We start from the raw sequence: 21,653 nt of genomic DNA on the forward strand, positions 1-21,653 counted from the left end.
ATTCCCATAACAGTGTAAAAACCTACAGACCTGTCCCTATTTGCATTAATCTTTGTCAAATTTCCAGCATGTGGCTGAGCGCCCTTTCCCGGCTTACTCCCAGGTGTATTCCTGTGCCCTGTGCGATGTTCTCGAATTTTCCTCTATACCCTGGGAGACGAAAATTGCTGTCACGTGCAACAACCCTTTCCCTGGCAGCCACCATGTTACCTGTGAAACCTTCCACATCCTGGTGGTCTCATTCTGTGACTGGCCATGTCTGCATCTTTTCCTGGAAGCCCTCTCCATAATGCAGCCATGCCACTCCCTGATACTTTTGCTGTGCTTCATGCACTTTCTGTTCATGCAGGTACAATGCGGTCATGCTCTGTAGAAACTTTTCTGTAAAGACACATGCCAGGATCCTAAATGCTCACAGCCAGTTCTCTATGGACCTTTCTGCCCTGGGCTTGCGTTTCTCCCTCCTATCCTCCTCTTTCTTGTCCGGTGTTGTGAGGTCTAGCCCTGCTTGGCGCACCTCTAGCAGGGAAAAAAGGTTATGTACTGTTTCCTCCATATTCTCTCTTTTACTGCTAGTGGTATCAAATTGGCCAAGCCAGTTAACCTTGTAGTGATGGGAGGATCCCCTGGGGAGGGTCGAATGTACTCGCTTGCGGGCTAGGACCTGTCCCCTGGGGTACGTTCGCTCGCCCGCTTTTCTTAGGCTCGTTCCCTTTATCTCCAGCTGACCCGGCTGTTGGCGGGGTTTCCACCCCTGGGGTCCCCGTGGATCTGCTCCCGGCTTCCTTCCCATTTTCGCTTCCTTGTGTTACTTTGGCGGATCCTGTGTCTGGCTGGCCCCCTTTTCACGCTCTAGGCTTCCTCCAGGCGGCGTGCCTACTGAAGGGGCACCCATGTCGAAATGGTGCTGAGGCCCCGGCCATGGCCACCATAGCATGAAAGGTGGGACGTGGCTACCCATCTGCTGTGTTGGCGGGGGCCCCATGCCTCACCCTAGAATCCAATCCCTGCGGGCTAGACCCCGCATTGGCCAGCCAGTGGTAGGGGATAATCCACGGTCCCTCTGCTGTGGAGTTAATTACCCCTAGTTGTGTCCCATAGTTGGCAATAAAACCCGGTCCCCCCCTGGCTCGCACCCTGCCCCATTTCACCACGCCATTAGCTCACTGTTGGTAGTCTTGTCTGCTGCGTTCTTGTCTCGCCTGGGGGCAGCCGTTGTGCCTACAGGTTCCCCTTCGGATTCTCTGCTGCTGATTTCCTCTGGCTCCTCGACCTCCACTTCAGCTGGCCGTTTGTGTGCATCCGCTTTTTTACTCACTGCCTGTTTCCCTTGAGGTGCAGCCCCTATGGCCTCCTTTCCCCGTTGCTGTTGGGCATTCTCTTTTTGTTGGAGGGCCTTGCGCTTGGAGGGGGCTGTCGTTTTGGCTGCATGCCCCTTTCCTTGTGCCCTAGCCACCGCCTTGTCGCCCATCTTGTTTTCCTTGCTGATCCTCCACTAGCCCTATTGCCCATTTGCTGTTCCATCCATCTCTTCCCTTTCCGTGCGATCAAACCCCTGGCTGTCTCCAACATCGCCTCCATGTCTTCATCCATCGCAGGCTCAGAGTTCCTCGCCTTTTCTTTGCATGACCTTGGTCGTTCCTCACGATCCTCAGTTCGGATCAGCCATCTTAAGCAGTAGTGCTCAAACAAACAACGAATCGGACAAGCTCATAGGCCTAAAGAAAAAGCAAATTCGCACAGATTTACATGGCCATTACCTACTTCAACACCTCAGGTCTGGCACAATACCATCTGGTCTTATTGTAAAAAACATACCGGTGATCTTCACGGAAGACGCTATTTACAAGAAAGGTTTCAGTTACATCGAAACGAAATGCAGTAGAGACCTCATGGTGCTAACTATAGAAACAGCACAGAGATTATCAAAACTCCAACTGGAAGAAATTGAAGCTCTTGAAACCGAAATAAAAGCAAATCCTTTGATCCAGGACTCAAAAAACCTACTTGATAAAGTTGAAAAGGAGATTCTTGACTTTAAAGATTTTACAGTACAGCAAAAGGAAAGTAATTTTGATCGAGATAAACGTAACTTCACTTACGAAAAAGCATATCCTTATCTTCAACAAGATTTTTTATTTGCGCCCAGAGGCGCGTCGTTTTCTCCCGGACAATCAAGGACGATCACGCACAAAATATTTGACTTTTTCAGACACCTCTTCGTCATCAGCAGGTAGTGAGTCAGACCAGGGGAATCCGCGCACTCAATTCACACTGAGAGGCAGTTATCAAAATCAAAATCAATACCAACAACGATTTCACTCTAACTACCAACAAGCGAATTTACAACAACAACAACAACCTTTTTTAGAACAGGACCAACAAAAAACCAGAGGCAAAACAAGATTCCAACAACCTTGGGAAATGTCAACAAGGAGACAAAACTACAAGAATTGAATAATACTTCCATCTACAATCTTTCAAATAAACTTCTCACCTCAAGTGAAATAAGTGTGCTCCAAAAAGGACTCACTTTTGTACCATCTAATGCCACTGACTTTGTGAGGCTCAAGTTAGAGTTCATTGAATTTTGTCGAAAGATACGTCTAATCACGTACTTTGCAGATAAAGAAATGGGTCCACAAACAGAGACTACTGGATTAAGGAATAAATCCAATTTCACTCCACCCATTCACAAAATACCCAAGGAGGTTGTGTATTTTGAAAAAACAGTGTTATCTGCCATCGCCTCCCATGAGAAAAAGAATAAAGGATTTGCCTCACCAAATTTATCTCGTGAACAAAAACAAGCATTACTTTCGATCAAAAATTATGCAAGCATCATAGTAAAACAAGCCGACAAAGGCGGATCTATCGTCATCTGGGGAACAACCGAATATGTAGCGGAGGCTACAAGACAATTGACTGATGATCAGTGCTATCGAAAAATCAATTACGATCCAACAAAAGAACTCCAAAACGAACTTTCAAAAATTTTGACTAGAGGACTGGAACAAGGTTTTTTGGGAAAACACGAACACAACTATCTTGCCAATAAACATCCATGGATCCCTTTGTTCTATGTACTCCCCAAGGTACATAAGAACGAGCAAAAGCCACCGGGGAGACCGATCATTTCGGGCTGTGGTTCATTGTTTGAACCGGTTTCTAAGTTCATCGACTTCTTTCTAAAACCTTTTTGCACCACGGTTAAGTCTTTTCTTCAAGACACAACAGACTTTCTGAATAGATTGCAAGAACTCCCATTCAATCCAGAACAAGACCTTCTAGTCAGTATGGACATTGTTTCATTGTACACCCAAATCCCCCAAGATCAAGCTTTAGAAGTCTTAGAGATATTCCTGAATAAACGTGAGATGCCATCAAAAATTCCAACTGAATTTATTCTGGAACTAGCAAAAATGGCCCTAACCAAGAACTACTTTAAATTCAAAGACGACTTCTACTTCCAAATCAAGGGAGTTGCAATGGGGTGTCCTTTTGCCCCAGAGCTGGCTATATTATACATGAGTCAGTATGAGGACAAATATATTTACAACAATAACCCCTTCCTTGAGTGGATCGGAGGTTGGGTCCGATTCATCGACAATGTTTTCTTCACATGGACTGGGAATAATGAACAGCTTGGACTATTTCACGCATGGCTCAATAATAGAATGAGAGACATTAAATTCAGTCTTGAGTCATCGAGAACACGCCTCTCTTTCCTAGATGTCGAAATTTATTGTTCAAATGGCCAATTAGTAACAACCTTATATCGGAAAAAATCTGACCGAAACAAGGCTTTGGACTATTCCAGCAGTCATCCGAGGAACTTGAAACAAAACTTACCAATAGGACAATTTCTCCGCATCCGGAGAAATTGTACCTTCAAGGATGAATACCTGATACATGCTAATACCTTGAAAGAGAGACTATTAGATCGTGGATACCCAGCCAAATTGCTGAAACAAGCAATGAAACGAGCGTGGTGGACACCGCGTGAAGAACTCCTCAAAAAGAAAGAAAAGAAACAACTGAACCGGACTGTTTGCGTGTCTACCTTTTGTCCTGCATCTAACTTTTTGAAAAAGATCATCCACCAAAACTGGCATCTAGTTAAAGAAATCGATGAACAACTAAAAGAAGTGCCACTTTTCGCTTTCAAGAAGGACAAAAGTATAGCCAACCAGATAGTCAGAGCAGCTGTACCCAAACCAAAGACAAGGACCCTACGAGACTATGTAAGCCTCCCGCCAATTACTGGCCATCGAAAATGCGGCACTTGTTTATGTTGCAATTCAACCGTTGAAGGCGACCTCTTCCAACATGAGGGCGTTTCATGGAAACATGATCAATTTACCAACTGTAAAACGCGGAATATAGTGTATGCCATTACTTGTCCTGCAACAAGCTGTATATTGGAAAAACCAATCAAGAGGCCAGACAAAGAATGTCACAACACAAATCTCGTATAAAAAAGAAAGTACTAACAGCCCCACTTGTCCAACACTGGATTGATGAATCTCATGGGGATTTGGACTTTAAATGGACAATTATATCCAAAATTGACCCAGATCCACGAGGTGGTGATTTGGAGGCCAAGTTAAGACAGAGAGAAGCAATGCTTATCTTAAAGTTTAACACCACTATTACAGGCCTGAATGAGATGTCTGAACTATACCATCTGTGAAGCAATCCTGAACATCCCATGCAGGGCCATTTGCCCTCGTCGCAGATTTACTGAGAGGAATGCCCTTCCCTAATGGCACAACATATACCAACTTGAGAAGCGAGTCTAGACCTTTTTCAAAAGAGCCCTATATCACCAACGCGAGCGAATTTTTGTACAGAGACAACTCTTTCTGACTAGGGAACTGCCGGCGATGTAAATTATGAAAAAATCAACTCCGTTCTGTGCATTTCTTGAAGCAATTACCCATCAGGGATTACAGCCGTCCACACAGCAAACTACAAAACCCACCGGTAACTACAAGTTCCATGAACACTGCCACGATCTAACAACAATAGCCTCTGTAAATGATGAACCAGGATTTCGGCAAGTCGTCCAAATAAAAATCATTTTGGAATTTCTTTCATTTAAGAACACGTTAGGGCGCCCATCGTGTAAATAAACAATCTCTGTGTTTGAATTTATAATAAAAAGTCATGAAGTTTCTTTCGAACTTTTTCCCTTGAGAAACTACAATTCCCAGCAGAGACTACAACTCCCATGAACACCAGTTAGACTTGATAACAACTTCCGGATGAACGCGGAACCGGACATGCCAGATTGACGGCGCCTTCTCTGAAAGCGAGAGTGAGTGAAGGAGGACACAGGAACAATTGAAGGTAATAGACGCTCCGTTTGATCGTTCAAACTGTCCACTCTATGACCTTCTAAGCGACCCATACGTTTGCTTGATGTTACTTTTGGATGCACTTTGATCACGCTGTATCACGCGAAAAACGCCCTTGTATAAGAGTTTCTGACCCAATTAGAACGCAAGCGAAATCGACGCTTTTACGTCTTTCCTAACCAAGCCAGTTTGTTTATTTCCCCGTTTCGCGACCAACACGCCGCTTTAATTACACATTCCTGCGTTAATATTTTTCTTAGGAGTTGACAATTCAAAAAAAAGATTACTATACATCGACCAGGACGTTTGGTGAAATTCCCCACCTGTCTTTCCAATCAATCTTTGGACTTTGTAAACACCGAATAATGTAAGTGGCCACCACCTCTTTTTCATTGTGCCTATAATGTCTGCACCCTCTTTACACTGATGTTCAACGCTTTGCATCATACACATCTAGAATAGTGCATTCTTCCTGTTTCAGACTTCGAGACTTGAACACTTTCATAAGAAAATACAGGTAGGATGATAGAACGTGCTGACCCGTATGCGAGTTGAAGGTCGCTCATGTGTGAATCTGACTGAATGTTTGTTCATTTATGTTTTTCAGATTATGTCTGTTGGTCCTTAAGAGAATCTCTGAATTTATGCAGAGATTCGAAACGCGTCGACCCCGCTTCTCCTCATTGTTTCAGATTTATTCTGTTTTTGCGACCAACCCTTCTTTTCTAAAATGTGTAAAGTATAATAATAGTGTGTGGTCGTATATGCAAAAGATACGTTAAACCTGGTATGCTTTCATTTAGATATATGCCCATCCTAGATTTGAGCAGATATTCCGCTAAGGGCCCTATCTCAAACAACTTGAATCTAAATATAGGCAATTTCTTCACCAGCCTCATTACATCTACATGTTTGTCTATTGTCTAATTGTTGTCCAAAAGCGTCATTGTTTTTGTTTTACCTTTTGAATTGTGATTTGGGTATTGATACCCTTTTTGTTTTCCGTGTCAATACACATCTTTAAACAAGTGTTATTTAGGTGTTGAGTATTAGATGAATTGATGAAAATACTCACCTGAAAAAGCTTTTCTGTTTAAATTGCCTTGTTTTCCCGATATAATTTTCTATGAGAAAGTAAAAAATAATAAAAAGATACATATTTACTAAATAAATTACCTTTCAAAAGATTCTGGACTGAAATAGTGGTCTTTGGGTTGAGCAAACCTTGGCTCAACTCTTCTTCAAATATTACAAACAATTGCACAGTACTGGCAATTCTGTTGTTCATTCTGCCTCTCTCTCCTTGGCATCTGACTGGTTGCTTCTTCTTGCATTGTAAGGAGACAATATAAAAACTGGGTGACTGACCCCTTCCAAGGTCTGGGTGACGATAATAACAAAAGAAAAATGCTGACTTCTTCTTAGCAGTTCCTGCATGAGTCCCACACAGCCTTGTAGAGAAGGCTATGAAGTGCTCCGCAGTTACAGCCCCTCCGTGTGATGAAAAACAAGAGGTTCCCTGGAATTTAGTGAAATTGGGATTCCCTGCCGATTGCATAGCTACGCACCGGTGTCTCCTTTGGGGGGGGGCTGCTCACCAAAGACCCCTGCTGCTTCAAGATGTGCCTACGCTTGCTCCAATGCTGTTCGTGGGCCCGCTGTTGCAGGGAAAGGCTCCGGCTGCTTTAAGACGTGCATGGGCTCACTCCATGAGGGTTGCTGGGGAGGTCACAGGCACAGATTCCTTGCCCCCAGGGATGTGTCTACTCCGATCTGAGGGACACGCCTCCTGGAGCCATGCCAGCACTTGCAATGGATGCCGTGCCCAAGACCGGGAAGCCTTGTAGGCTTTGCCGCACACTCTGCTCCGATGCTGCCGGACTAGCCTTCCACTCGTCAATCGAGCTCGTGCACCCGCTAGGCTGTCGCTAGCAGGGTTGTTGGAGGGGATCACCGGCACAGATTTCTCGCCTCCAGGGATGGGCGTGCTCCGCACCGAGGGACGCGCCTCGTGGAGCCGGCCCCGCCCATGCTATGGGAAGAAGCCGGGAAGCCTCATGGAGTCTGGTTCGACGAACGCCTTGAAGATCCGCTGCACATGGAGGCTCTGGGCCTCGCTGCTGCTTTGTTGCTCCTGTGAGGAAAATGAAAACGCTGTAAAGGAAACCTCTGCAATCAATGGTGAGGTCAGTGCATTCCAGTGTGATTTCGGGGGAACCCCTGTCCCCCCCCTTTTACCCGGGCCACCCCCTGGTTGCCATTGAGTAGCTTTTCAAATTTAAATGCCGTGCCCAATCCCTGTGCAGCATTTTTCGTGGGCTTCTGCCTCGCGATCCCGTTCCTGCTCCGCCGCCGCAAAGGGTTCCCCGTGGACCTCCATTGATCAGCTGCGTTTCCTGACCCACGCTACATAATCGTCTGTTTTTGTGCCATTTGTAGAGGGTGACCCTCATGGTAATGCGATCTATCTGTAGCACACAAATAAGGTGGCATACAGGCAGAGTCAGTGAGTGTTGAGGGGAGACAACGAGCGGTCTCTCACCGTTTATTTATCTCCTCAGGCGAGCCTGCCCAGAGGAGTGGTGCATGTGGCAACAATGTATTGGAGAGCCCAGATGTCTCTCTACATCCTTCCTTTTCTTTAGCAGATACGAATCACATTAACTTCATGCTCAAGGTAAAACTTATACAAAGTCTCTGAGCCGTTGGCTAGGTGCAGGGTTCGGCCAGAGACCTTACCTATGGCTCCGGGAGCTGGAACTGGACCATGCTTCTTCTGGACTGCAGGACCAAGGCACACTCGGGACACTCTGACGGGGTGCACAGTTTGCTTGGGCTGCTCCACCAGTCCTTTCCTCTTCTTGGCTTCTCCGGGAGTCGGTGAGACTGGCAAACTGTCATTCAGGGGGTCTCCTGCTGCTTCGGGGACAGTGAGCCTGCCTTGATCGGGACAGGGCCCGTGCACCTTCTTGAACCAGGACATGTTCCTGGTGACCGTCCTTGTGCCCCTCTGTGCGGAGACCATAGTCCCCTTCATGCTGATGACCCCCATACTTCGGGCTCTTAAGGGGTCTGAAACTTCCAACCAGGTTGTCTGTCTTTTACCACTGCGTAGTCGCCCACCCACAAGGATGACCATCCTGATGAGCGCCTCCGTGTGCTCCTCTTCTGCATGCAGCTGTCGCATGTTTGTCATGATGGGGTGTCAGGATAGGTATTCAGCGGGGTTATTGGCCCCAGTGCGAAACACAACCTCAAACCAGCATGCTTGCAGTTGGACCGCCCACTATTCTGTCCTGGGAGTGGGGAGGGAAATGGGGAGGGGGGGAGTCAGTCTTGATGTTCCTGCGAAGAGGGGAATTAGTGGCTTGTGGCCCGTCACCATTCAAAACTCCTACCCATAGAGATACAGATGAAAATGCTGGCAAGCCCACTTGATGGCCAGTGCCTCCCTCTCAATCTGGGCCCGGCTGGCATATGTAACAGGGGCCCACATATTGCTTTCACTTTGTTGGAGGAGGACGCCCCCCCAGGCCAACAGGACTTGCGTCCACAAGTAACTCGGTGCACCTCCCAGGGTGAAAGTACGTCATAACTGTCTTGTCCATCAGGGCTGTCTTGATGGCCTGGAATGCTGTGTTTGCCTCAAGGGTCCACACCCAGACCGCCCTCTGTGTGAGCGCTCATAGTGGTTCAGACAGGGAGGCCTGCTTCGGTATGAATCTGTCACCGTTTGTGGCCATACCAAAGAAACTGCAGACTTCAGTTGGCACAGTGGGAGTTTGGGCTGACCGGATAGCTGTGGTCTTCTTCGGATCCACCAGTAGCCCATCCCACGAGAAGATGCACCCGAAGAAATCCACTGACTCATGATAGAAAGAGCACTAGGCCTTGTGGAGGGTTAGGCCACTGTCAGCCACGCTGTAAAGAGTGTCTCTCAGCTGAATGTGGTTTTCTTCCAGCATGCTCAAACACCAGGATGTCATCGCTGAGGTTGATGACTCCTTGCAGGCCAGACAGGGTGTCTCTGATGGTGGACTGTAACACATCAGCAGCCGATGACACCATGAAGCACAACCTCTTGTACCTGCATGTGGGTGGAGGATGTGGTGATGTGCCTGCTTTCAGGTGCGCGCTCCAACTAATGGTATTAGCATCTAGGTCGAGCTTAGAGAACCACATCACCCCGTTGAGGTCCACCATGATGTCGTCCATTGTGGGTGTCAGGTGTTGTTCTCTCTTGATGGCCTGGTTGGGGAGGCGCATGTCCATGCACAGCCGGATGGCCCGGGCTGTTAGGGCTTCGGATGCGATGACCAGCGGCAACACACATGGGGGTTGGGTCTGACTCACGCTCAATGACGCCCAGATCCTCAAGCTTTTCAAGTTCTGTTACCAACTGCGGACATAGGTGAAAGGGCAATCTTCTGTGCCTCAAAGCTGTTGGTTTGATGGAGGAGTCAATATGCAATTTGAACTGCTTGCCCAGGCCTTTGAATAGTTGTGGGAACTCTCGTAAGATGGCGTCGGCATGGGAGTCATGGACCTGGTTTGCGAAGAAGACTAAACCCAGGCAACTGTGGGAACTGAGGAGGGTGCCTTTCTTTCCTTCCGTGGCATGGAACCTTGCCTGCATCGTGTGCTTGTCACTGGCGACTTCCACCTCTATCGCTCCTCTCAGGGGGAGCGGACATGTCCACCATAGGTGTATATTCTTGCTCTTGTGGGAGAGAGTGGGGGGCGTGGTGATAGGCGCTCATATTGCTCCAAGTCCATGACATTCACCAATGCCCTGTGTCGATCAGAACTTGTACTGTGGAGCTGGCCACCTTGACAGAGCACTTGGGGAGGGAGGTTGCCTTCGCTCATCGTCACGACCTGCAAAGGCTATGATAAACATGTCGTCATCCTCACCTTCTATGTCAAAACCAGGTCCTTGTAACGTGCTCTCTTCCTGGGTGGGGTGGTCGTTGATCAACAGTTGTCGGATGCTGGGAGTGAGCCCACATGGCTTGGTGATGGCTGACTGGGATTTTCCACTCCTGCACACCCTTGCAAAATGGTTTTGCTTTCCACACCAGGAGCAGACCTTTCCTTTGGCATAGCGAAGACCTAAATGGGGGTGTTTGGCTCCTCAGTTCCCACAAGGCCTGCCCGCCTGTGCCCTTGTGCTGGTGCGGGTCGGGTTCGGGCACCTTTGAATGGCATTGACTCTCTTTTCCTTGACCTGGACAGGCCTGGAGGGTATGAAGCGGCGGCGCTCCTGTTGAGGGTGGCTTCCATTTTGTCCACTCGGGAGTTTGATAGTTTGTGTGACCTGGACAGCATGAGGATCTCGTCCAGTGACATTCCGGGTTTGTGAAGGATTAACCGTCCGAGTAGCAGTCACCGGCACCCCTGGATTATCTGGGCCCTTATCTCCTCTCTTTGATCCACAACTGTGCATGTGCTTGCTAGCCATCTCAGTCAGGCGTAGAACATATCCACTAATCCTGTCCTGCCTGTTTGGCCTGCCGTAGCTTGAAACGCTCAAAGTCTGGGTTAAGCAGGGGTCGAAGTGTCGGTCCAACGCTGCCACTGCAGCCTCATAGTCATTCTCGTCCCAGTGTTTGGAAGCGTTTGAAAAAGGTCTTAGAGTTCTCCACCCCCATGAGTAGCAATCTCTTTATCTCCCCATCTGTCTCTCTCGTGCCCCTGAAGTAGTGGTTTAGGCACCCTGTCCAGGCCTTCCAACGTGGGGGCCGCCATTGCGGGGTCGGTGAGTTCGCTAAATAGAGAGAGTGTGGTCACTGTGGCTTGGCTGTAGAATTGGGGTGTTGAAGCACCACCTGCCCGGGGGCCATCAGCGGCTGCTTGAGAGCCGACTGTGCCTGCTTGGGGTGACATGCTCATGGCGGCTTGTCCTGCGGACGTTTGTCCTGCCTTGCCACGTTACCAGTTGGCCTGCTTCCAGAGGGATCGCTCTCGCTCGTCCCTTGCTATCAGTGTTATGTGGTGGGTGGCAGACAGCCTTCTGTGCATTGCTCTCTCTGTGATGACTTCTAGCAATTTGGTTGCCGTCTCTACTTAGTGCTGTCTTTTTTTTTGTTTGCACATGCTTGGAGCCAGATTAATTTATTGATTCCCCCTTTTTTTTCTTTTTGCGAACCTGGTCCTGATTGTGCGAGTGTTCCCCTCTTACAGATTCCAAGCACGTTCCTTTGCAGCTATCCCACGTGTATGAGATGTGTGGGACCCAGCGTGATCACCTTAGGCTTATTCTCCGGCTTCAGGCACTCCTGTGCCACACTCTTTAGGCCTCTTCCAGCCAGCGTGCTCCTTCGGGGAAAACAGGTGGGGCCGCGCTCTCAGAGTTGAACGGCACTCAAGGGCTGCAGCGCAGGCGCTGTCCTGTGGAAATCACAGAAATTACAGTTAGCATAAGCTGAAGCCATTTTGTTAGTGGCAGCCTGTGAGAAAGTGGCTCTATATATACTGGTCCAAAGTAAGGTACAGTGTGTATAGAGTCCACCACCCCCAGAGGTATAACAGAGGTTAAAGCCAGGTGTGACCTTACTATCTAAAGTGGTGCCTCGGTCGAGCAGTAAGGCAGTACCAGAGGACAGTGTAAAGCATTTGTTGTAGACACTTAGTCAGCAAAAGGTTTCACACACTCAAGGACTGAACTCCAGGCCAATTGTTTTTATATCAAAAGATACAGTTGTTTTATTTTTAGAACCAACAGGTATCAAAATATACTTTTCTCAATATAAGTGACCTCAAGTGAGTACTTTGCAGAAAAGCAATAAACTTTGTAAACACAATAGGTACATGGGTTGCAGTAGGCAACACAATTTCTAAACACAATTTAACATTCAGCTCAAAGTGTTTTTCTACATAAATGCAGTTGATTACTTTATGGATTACTTCGGTAATCCCAGGACTGGATCCTAGATTCAGTCTTGGGGGCTAAGCTGACAACAGTTCAGTAAAATCGTTTTGGTTATTGCAATGATTTTAAGGAATAAAAAGGTATTTTAAAAGTTGAATCTTAGAAACTTTTCAGTGAAAAACTAGCAATGTTATCCAATGAAAGGAAATTCAGGTCACAGGTAAAGTATGTTCTCGTTACTTTTGTAATCCAGGACTGGACTCCTAGGTTCAGTACTGTGGTCTCTACCTAAGACAAGTAAGTATTTACGTTCTAGCAGTTGGTACGATTTTTAAGGAATATTTGCAATTTTCAAAAGTAGACAAAAGAAATTTCAGAGAAAAACAGTCAATGGTTTCCTATAGTAGAAAAGTCAAGTTATGGGTAAGTACGGTCAAATCACTTTTGCAGGTCAGCACTGGGCTGAAAGGTACTGTACCGACTCCTCTCCTGATCCCAGGTGAGTATTTCCAAAATCGTAAAGCTTTATATCTATCACCAACGTCATGTATTAAAATCGGGTCCTGCAATTCTAGTCCTTTTTCCATCTTTCGGGGTACTCTGCAAGGATGCCCGTCATCTCCACTACTATTTTCTATATATATTGATATTTACCTTAATCAACTAAATCAAGAGGAAGATGTAAATCCGGTGGAGGTTGCAGGGACTCCTTATAGAGCATTGGCATATGCTGATGATGTGGTAGTGACCACCACAGACATTGTAAAGGCAATCCCAAAGATTGAAGAGATAGCGGAAGAGTTCGGTGCTTTTTCGGGCTATAAACTAAATTCCTCAAAAACTCAAATTCTATTTGTTGGTCAGAATCCACCTACACACCTCAACATAGTACCCACTGCAACATACCTAGGAATTAAGATTACAACCTCAATTTCTGATATTCCCAAGCTTAATTTGATCCCCATTCTTAAGAAAGCAAATACGACTCTGGAACGGATTAACCACTTACATCTATCATTACATGGCAGAAATAATGTATTAAAAATGTTAATAGTTCCGCGATTTCTATATCCTTTTCGAACCATACCTCTTGAGTTTCCAATAGAATTTTTTAAACAACTGGAGAGAATGGCGGGAAGATTTTTATGGGGATACAAACGTCACCGCAGAGCTTTTAAAAAGCTGACTCTCCCTAAGGGAGAGGAGGATGGAGCACACCACATTTCTTATTTTGCTACCTAGCATCAATAATGCAGTTCATTAATCCCTTCATTATTGGTATTAAAGCTCCAATTCACGAAGCACATTTCCCCTCCATCTATGAATTTTCTTTAGGGGTAGAAGCTCGTGGCTGCTTCCTAAAAAATATAGAACCAAGCTAATTCAAGAAAATTACATTTAAGATTGTAACAGCAGCAAACCGGGCATGGAAGATTATTAAGCGACATCTAGGGATTCCAAAAATTTTGAGATACACCCCCCTGTCATCCAAGCATATATTGCCTGCTATTTTTAGGGATCACATTATGTTAAAATGGAGCAAACAAGGAAATAATTATATCAGTGACTTATGGTATAATGATGAAATGATCTCTTTTCAGACTCTTCAGGCTAAATCTAACATTTCAACTCTGGATTACTTCAAATATTTTCAATTACATAGCTATGTTAACACTTTATCCTTAGAGCAACGTTTAGGGCTCCAGAAAATATCTTTGATTGAATCTTTATACACTAAAAGAAAGATAGGCTTCTTCTATAATTTATTGATTTCATTTTAATCAGATGACCTATCTTTAGTACAAGACCGATGGGCTGCGAAACTCGGGGTGACAAATGTGCTGATAGAAGATTCCATTCTGATGGCTAACTCCATTTTATTGACGGGTAGATATCGTACTCAGCATTACATGGTCCTCTTTGATTTATATCATACCCCCGAAAAAATCTCTAAATAGGGAGCATCTTCAGGTACCGCCTGCAAGAGATGCTCGCTAGAAGCAGCGGATGCAACCCATATGTTCTTTTTATGCCCGCTGCTCTCATCAGTACTTACTCAGATACAGACTTTTCTGTCTTTAATCCTCGGATGTAATATTACCCTCACAGCAGAGTTGGTTTTATTAGGTACATCCTCTGACAACATTGCTGAAGATAAAAAAAGCTGTTATTTATCTGTATGTCTGTTTATCGTGCCTGTGTTACTCAGGAATGGATTAGCCCAGATCCGTTGCAATTTCATACTTGGAGGGCCCGGCTTTTAGCGAAGTATAATCTAGAACAGGCAATCTATGCTGTGAAAGGACATGCTAAAAGACTAGCGGGGGGGGGGAAATTTGGGCTCCAGTTCACCATTGGATACAGGCAGAATTGGGAACCTAGAAGACTTCAGTCTAATATTAACTAAAACGATTACTTTTGCTTCTTTTTCGATATGAGCATCTGTAGAACTGTAATGTATCTCTTTTTTCTTTCCTCTTACTATATATGTGTATACCTTCTCAGTATGAAATATGTATCTGATTTGCTTGCAATAAAAAATAAAAGCAATACAAATAAAAATAAAAAAAAGGAGTGTTGATCGAGCTTGAGCAGGAGTACTGACTGGACAGGTGCAGTAAAAGGGCAGGAGCAGGCATTTTCCCAGGGCAACTGGAAGGGTAGGGGGCTAGTTTAGTTTGGGGGGACCGGTTTTGTACAAGTGCAGGAGTTTTAAAAACACTGCAAAGTTCTTCTTATACTCAGCAGGTTTCGGTCAACAATACAAGTGCCAAGATAACTTTGGTGATCAATGTACCTGTTGGAGACAGATGGGAGCATGTTTTGTCTAGTGGCTGTTTTACTCATCTAAGGTAGGGCAGAGGGGTAATATGCCTGCTGCAAAGAACATGTACCATGCATATCAAAGAGCAATAATTTATGTGCATAGTTCAGTGGGTACTGCTTTGTGTTCACTTCTCGAATGAAAGGACACTTGAATACATATGGCCTGGCAGTTCGGGCTGGACTGTTCACATTGGGTGCAGGATCAAGACTGATTTTCATAATGGTGGGTCCAAACTGGAATGGCATGGTGGGCAAAAAATGATAGATTTAAGCCCAGATCTCTGAACTGGGGTGAATGTATGACATTTTTCTGCATTCTGTCCATCAATTGTTCTTTTTGCATTTGTGACCCCGAGTGGGACAGGTATGCTCAGACGTGAGTCCTGTGCTCTCCATGCCACTGGAATCAAGCTATCCTGGCTGATTCGGGCTGAAAGCTCGAAACCGGTCCTAGGATGCTTGTTTCCAGTCCAGGGAGGACCTGGCCTGGCAGTTTGGGCTGGACTGTTCCCATTGGGTGCAGGATCAAGACAGATTTGCATATGTCTGGGGCCAGACTGGAATGGGGAGCAAAGAAACAATGGATTTAGGCCCAGATCTCTGTACTGGGGTGAATGTATGACACTGCATTATGTCCACTAGTTATTCTTTTTGCTATATTATGATTGAGCTGCTACTTGGCTGACATGAATGTGAAGGAACCTTTGTGGGTTTCTGTGAGTCTAGATTCTCCTGAAGAGTCCCTTTCTCTTCTGAGACCTGCTTAACACATGTGTACAGGAGGAGCCCTGTATTCATGACCTCAATGTTTGAGACAAAAAATAATCATGGATTTCTGAACCATGAGAGTGTGGAGTGCAAAAAAACGATGGATTTAGGCTCAGATCTCTGTACTGGGGTGAATGTATGACATTGTTCTGCATTCTGTCCATCAACTGTTGTTTTTGCATTTGTCACCCCGAGTGGGATGGGTGTGCTCAGACGTGAGTCCCATGCTCTCCACACCACTGGAGTCAAGCTATCCTGGCTGAAGACAGCTGATAGCCAGAAACCAGTCCTAGGATGCTTGATTCCGGTCCAGGAAAGACATGGCTTGGCAGTTCGGGCTAGACTGTTCCCATTAGGCACAGGGTCAAGGCTGATTTGCATATGGCCATGTCTGAACTGGGGTGGTGTGGAGTGCAAAAAACGATGGATTGAGGCCCAGATCTCTGTACTGGGGTGAATGTATGACATTGTTCTGCATTCTGTCCATCAACTGTGGTTTTTGCATTTGTCACCCCGAGTGGGATGGGTATGCTCAGACGTGAGTTCCATGCTCTCCACACCACTGGAGTCAAGCTATCCTGGCTGAAGACGGCTGATAGCCAGAAACCGGTCCTAGGATGCTTGATTCCGGTCCAGGAAAGACATGGCTTGGCAGTTCGGGCTGGACTGTTCCCAGGAGGCACAGGGTCAAGGCTGATTTGCATATGGCCATGTCTGAACTGGGGTGGTGTGGAGTGCAAAAAACGATGGATTTAGGCCCAGATCTCTGTACTGGGGTGAATGTATGACATTGTTCTGCATTCTGCCCATCAACTGTTGTTTTTGCAGATGAGACTAACTTTGCCATAGGGAGTCTTCATTGTCTAAGTGGAAGAACCTGGAAAGTCCATCTGCATTGGCATGGGCATTCCCTGGTTGGCGTTCCACTTCAAAGTCCATTCCCTGTAGGGAGATGGACCATCTCAGTAGTTTTGGATTTTCCCCTTTCATCTGCATTAGCCAACTGAGAGGTCTGTGGTTAGTTTGAACCAGGAAGTGAGTTCCAAACAAGTAGGGCCTCAACTTCTTCAGACCAAACCAGCAAAGGCCTCCCTCTCAATGGCACTGCAACGCTGCTCTCTGGGGAGTATCCTCCTACTTAGAAAAGCAACAGGTTGGTCTTGGCCTTCCTCGTTTATCTGGGATAGGACTGCTCCTATCCCCAGCTCTGAGACATCAGTCTGCACTATGAACTGCTTGGAGTAGTCTGGTGCTTTTAGAATGGGTGCCGAGCCCATTGCTTCTTTCACGTGTCAAAAGCCTTTTGGCAGCTAACAGTCCAGCTTACTTTCTTGGGCATTTTCTTGGAGGTGAGTTCTGTGAGGGGAGTCACAATGGACCCATATCCCTTCACAAACCTCCTTTAGTACCCAGTCAAGCCAAGGAATGCCCTGACTTGGGTCTGGGTTGTTGCAGCTGCCCAGTCCATGATACTCTGGGCCTTGGACTGTAAGGGTTGGACCTGGCCTCCACCAAGAAGATGGCCCAAGTACACCACAGTTCCCTGCCCTATCTGGCATTTGGATGACTTGATAGTCAGTCCTGCAGATTGCAGGGCTTGTAGAACCTTCCCAAGGTGGATCAGGTGATCCTGCCAGGTGGAGCTAAAGACAGCAATATCTGCACTAAAGGACTCCAACCCAGTCAAGACTTGGTTCACCAACCTCTGGAAGGTGGCAGGGGCATTCTTTAACCCAAACGGCATTACTGTAAACTGATAGTGCCCGTCAGGGGTGGAGAATGCTGTTTTCTCTTTGGCTCCTGGGGCCATGCCAATCTGCCAGTACCCTGCAGTTAAGTCAAAGGTACTGAGAAATTTGGCTGCCACAAGTTGTCTATCAACTCATTTGCTCTTGGAATGGGGTGAGCAACTGTGTTGGTGACAGAGTTGAGTCCTCTATAGTCCACACGGAACCTTAACTCTCTCTTTCCACCCTGTTGATGAGGTTTGGGGACCTCAGTGAAAAACTAGCAATGCGTTAAGTATGTTCTCGTTACTTTTGTAATCCAGGACTGGACTACTAGGTTCAGTACTGGGGTCTCTACCTAAGACAAGTAAGTATTTACGTTCTAGCAGTTGGTACGATTTTTAAGGAATATTTGCAATTTTCAAAAGTAGACAGAAGAAATTTAGCAGAAAAACAGTCAATGGTTTCTTATGGAAGAAAAGTCAAGTTATGGGTAAGTATGGGTAAAATTACTTTTGCAGGTCAGCACTGGGCTGAAAGGTACAGTACTGACTCCTCTCCTGATCCCAGATGAGTATTTCCAAATTCGTTACTCGGCGGATTTTATAGGAATATTTTAGAGTTTAAAAACTTCACACTTGGAAGATTTTTCGAGTCAAACCAGTCAATGTTATCAAATGGCAAGAAAGTGAGTTATCGGTTTCCAGGTGAGTACTCGACTGTTGAAGTTAAGGTTCTGGGCATAGACTCAGGAGTCCCCCAGGGTCAGGTAGGTACAGTTGGTACACCCTCAGCGGCACTGGGGCAGCCGGGTGCAGAATTAATTAGTCCCAATGTTATCCAATTAGGGGCAGGGGCCCTTCGGCTGGTGGCTGCTGGCTAGCAGGCCATGCGGCTGTGGGAGCTGGGCTCCTGGTCACTTGCTCAGGGCAAATGGGGAAGTAGGACAGGACACAGGGTGCACGGCCAGCGGCACTCGGGTGCCTGGGTGCAGGGTGCTTTTGAGCCGTCAGGCGCTCAACGTTATTCATTGGGAAAGGTAAAAAGGGAACAAAGGCTGCAGGCTCAGGGACGGTGAACCTTCAAGGTGCGACCACCACTTTGAGAGGTAAGTTGGGATCTTGGAGAAGAGGTAGGTACCCCAAAGGAAGGCACAGGGAGTCGCAGGGCGCCCGGTACAGGGGTGTCTTTGGGCGTTGGGAAATCTTACCCTCGGCTGGACGCGGTTGGGGGGGTCCCTGGTTCTGAGGCTGCAGGCGTCATCTTGCTCATCGAGGAGGATCATGGGGCACTGGACTTTGGGTCCCAGTCGCTTGGTAGACGTCCACGTGGTCTTGGATCCCTCGGGCAAGGGCTGGGCTTGGCGGGTGCAGAGTGGGTTGGTCTGGAGCTTCTTGGCTGGCACCAGGGGTATGGTTGTTGAGCAGAGCCTCTGCTTAGGGGAGTCCCAGTCTTTAAGAGGGTCAAGGCAGGCAGGTCCTACGGGTGTCCCAAGGATGCTGTCCACAGGAGTCACCAGGTTTAGGCAGGAGCAGGTTCCAGGAACGACAGGCCGGTAGGGCTGGGGCAAAGTCAGTTGGTGCCGTCCTGTTGTTAGCAGCTGCACGGCGGGTCTTCTTCTTCTTGAACTTCCTTCTTTTCTTGTCGGGATCTGAGGAAGGAAAGTTCAGGGTGCCCCTAAATACTACATTTAGGGGCGTTACAGGTAGGGCAAGGGCAGGGATCAACAGGTCCCTGTCCTGGGGTGGGTATACCACCTAGCCTGCTCCTCTCCTGTGGGAGGGGGGCAGGAGCCTAGCTGTGATTGGCAGGGCTCCCCATCTTCAAAATGGCCGGAGCCTGGGGTCGTGCTTCACATCGCCTCTCCCACCTGAGGGGTGGGGTTGGCACAGGCTGGCACACCCCCCTTCCTGACATAGGGTTTCCCGCCAGTCTTCCTGCCAGAGTGGGGATTAGAACTGGTGGGGGCCAGTTGCTGAGTACAGCAAATGGTCTGTAGAAGCTCACAGAGGCGGCGTGCCTCTGAAGCTTCCCCCTGCCCATCCTCGGGGAGGAGACCTAGCACCTCGCCCAGGATTTGCAGTGTCGCAGTCCCAGGAGAGCGGGGGCTCTCCACCTAGGGGTCCAGCAACATGTCTGCTATGTGGCAGCCTCTGCAGCCACTCAGACCAGGCATGGATTGTAGGTTAGGTTTTCAGGGGGCATCTCTAATTTTACATTAAATCCTACACTGGCATCAGTGCAGGTTTAATGTGCTGAGAAGTTTGATATCAAACTTGTCAGTCTTGAGTGTAGCCATTATGGTGCTGTGGAGTTCGTAATGACAACCCCCCCCCCCCTCCCAGCACCATATACTCTTCCTGGCATCAGTGCACTTACAGGGCCCAGGAATGGCCCTGGGTACTGTAGGGGCACAGGGCTCATGCACCTGTGACCACACCACTGACATAGGGCACCCAGCTAGAGAGGTGACTGAGGTATGCCAGAGCAGTGGGTTTTGTGGGCATGGCACACAGGGAGGGATGTGTGCCATGTCGACTCTTTGTTTAGTTCTGTACTTAGACACTCAGCCTGCAAAGACAGTGTTTGGGTGTCAGGGTACAGGGCCCCTAAGGGTGGCACAATAAGTGCTGCAGCCCTTGGGGGTCTTCTCTGGTCACCAGGCCCTGGGTACCTAGGGTACCATTTTCTAGGGGCTCATAGGTGGCCAGAGATGCCAATTGGGTTTGAGGTTCAATACAGTTTTAGGGAAGGAACACAGGCCCTGGGCACCTGGTTGGCAGGAGCCCAGGGCACACTCAGTCAAAGCACATCAGAAGTTCAGAAAAAAGTGGGGGCATTCAGATGCAGGAAAGATGGCACTTTCTCACACAGTCATTTTAGTTAGCCATGTGCTTGCCCTCTTCACTGTTGCCTGCTTTTCTATTCTGCTTGAGTCATCAGTTACAGTTAACTCCTTCAGCACTGAGCCAGAGCAATGTATGATCAGAAAGTCCTGTAGCTGCCAGAATGCCTCTAAGTATATAACTGTCAAGCTATTCCAACTGATGTAAGGGTTTTTGTTACTCCTCCCACTCTGTTGACTAAGTAGTTTCCAGTTGTCCATATATGAGAAATAGCTATTCATGTGTATACTTGTACCACCTCCTTTTTGAACCTCCATGCTTACACTGCAACTATCACTGTATATAAGCACCATGGTTTCTGTACTCCTTGGACTACCTCATACAGTGGCCTGACGGTACCGTATTGACATAATCTCCCTCATGAGAGATTAATAAATCTATTTCCTTGATATTACAGCTTCCGTGCCAATTTCTTCTTCGTTAGTTTAAGGACCGGTGCATCAGTGAGCCCCTAAAAATGCTTTTTATTCCACAAATTGGCGCCTGAATAGGAACTCATCAGAGACGTGGCCACCCAACAGTGCGGTTGTGGTGGATGGCAGAAATCCAAAGACCCCTGCTGCTTCAAGATGTGCCTACGCTTGCTCCAATGCCAATTGGCTAGCCTCCATTTATGGAGCTAGCCAATGGAACAGAGGGCGGATTCAAGTCCCCCATACTGCAAAACAAAAGATTTCTCCTGGGCGGAACTAGGAGCTCCGGCCCCAGGCGAAACCTAAAAATAGGCCTCATAGAATGGTCCCCAGGGGACAAATGTACCACATCGCTGTTTTGCCAATCACGAAGGACAGTTTTTAGTCTGGACATGCCCAATAGCCTTTTAATATTGCAGTTCAAATGCCTACCTGAGTAATGAAGGCCTTTGACTGGGGAAGCCCTCAGCGTGTTATGTGGTCATGCGATGATTGCCCTAGGAAACCTCTTTGTCAACCATTAAATCTCAATCATTAGAAGCCCAGATGCATCTCTCCTACCTACCCACACACACACACATACATTGATACCCCTGGTATGCCAGATGATGAGGGCAGGCAGCTGCAGCCCTCTGGATGGCATCTTTTCTGCCAAGTGCCATATACTGCTGAGGCGAAGTCCCACTACACCGGCCCATGCATGTTTATTCCCGCTTTGGCTACCCATTTTCGGGAGTCACTGAGTCGAACATTGCTTTGGTCTTTTCACAAATGAATGACCA

The sequence above is a fragment of the Lissotriton vulgaris genome, chromosome 5 (assembly GCF_964263255.1).
Source record: "Lissotriton vulgaris chromosome 5, aLisVul1.2, whole genome shotgun sequence".
In the NCBI taxonomy this organism is placed as follows: Eukaryota; Metazoa; Chordata; class Amphibia; order Caudata; family Salamandridae; genus Lissotriton; species Lissotriton vulgaris.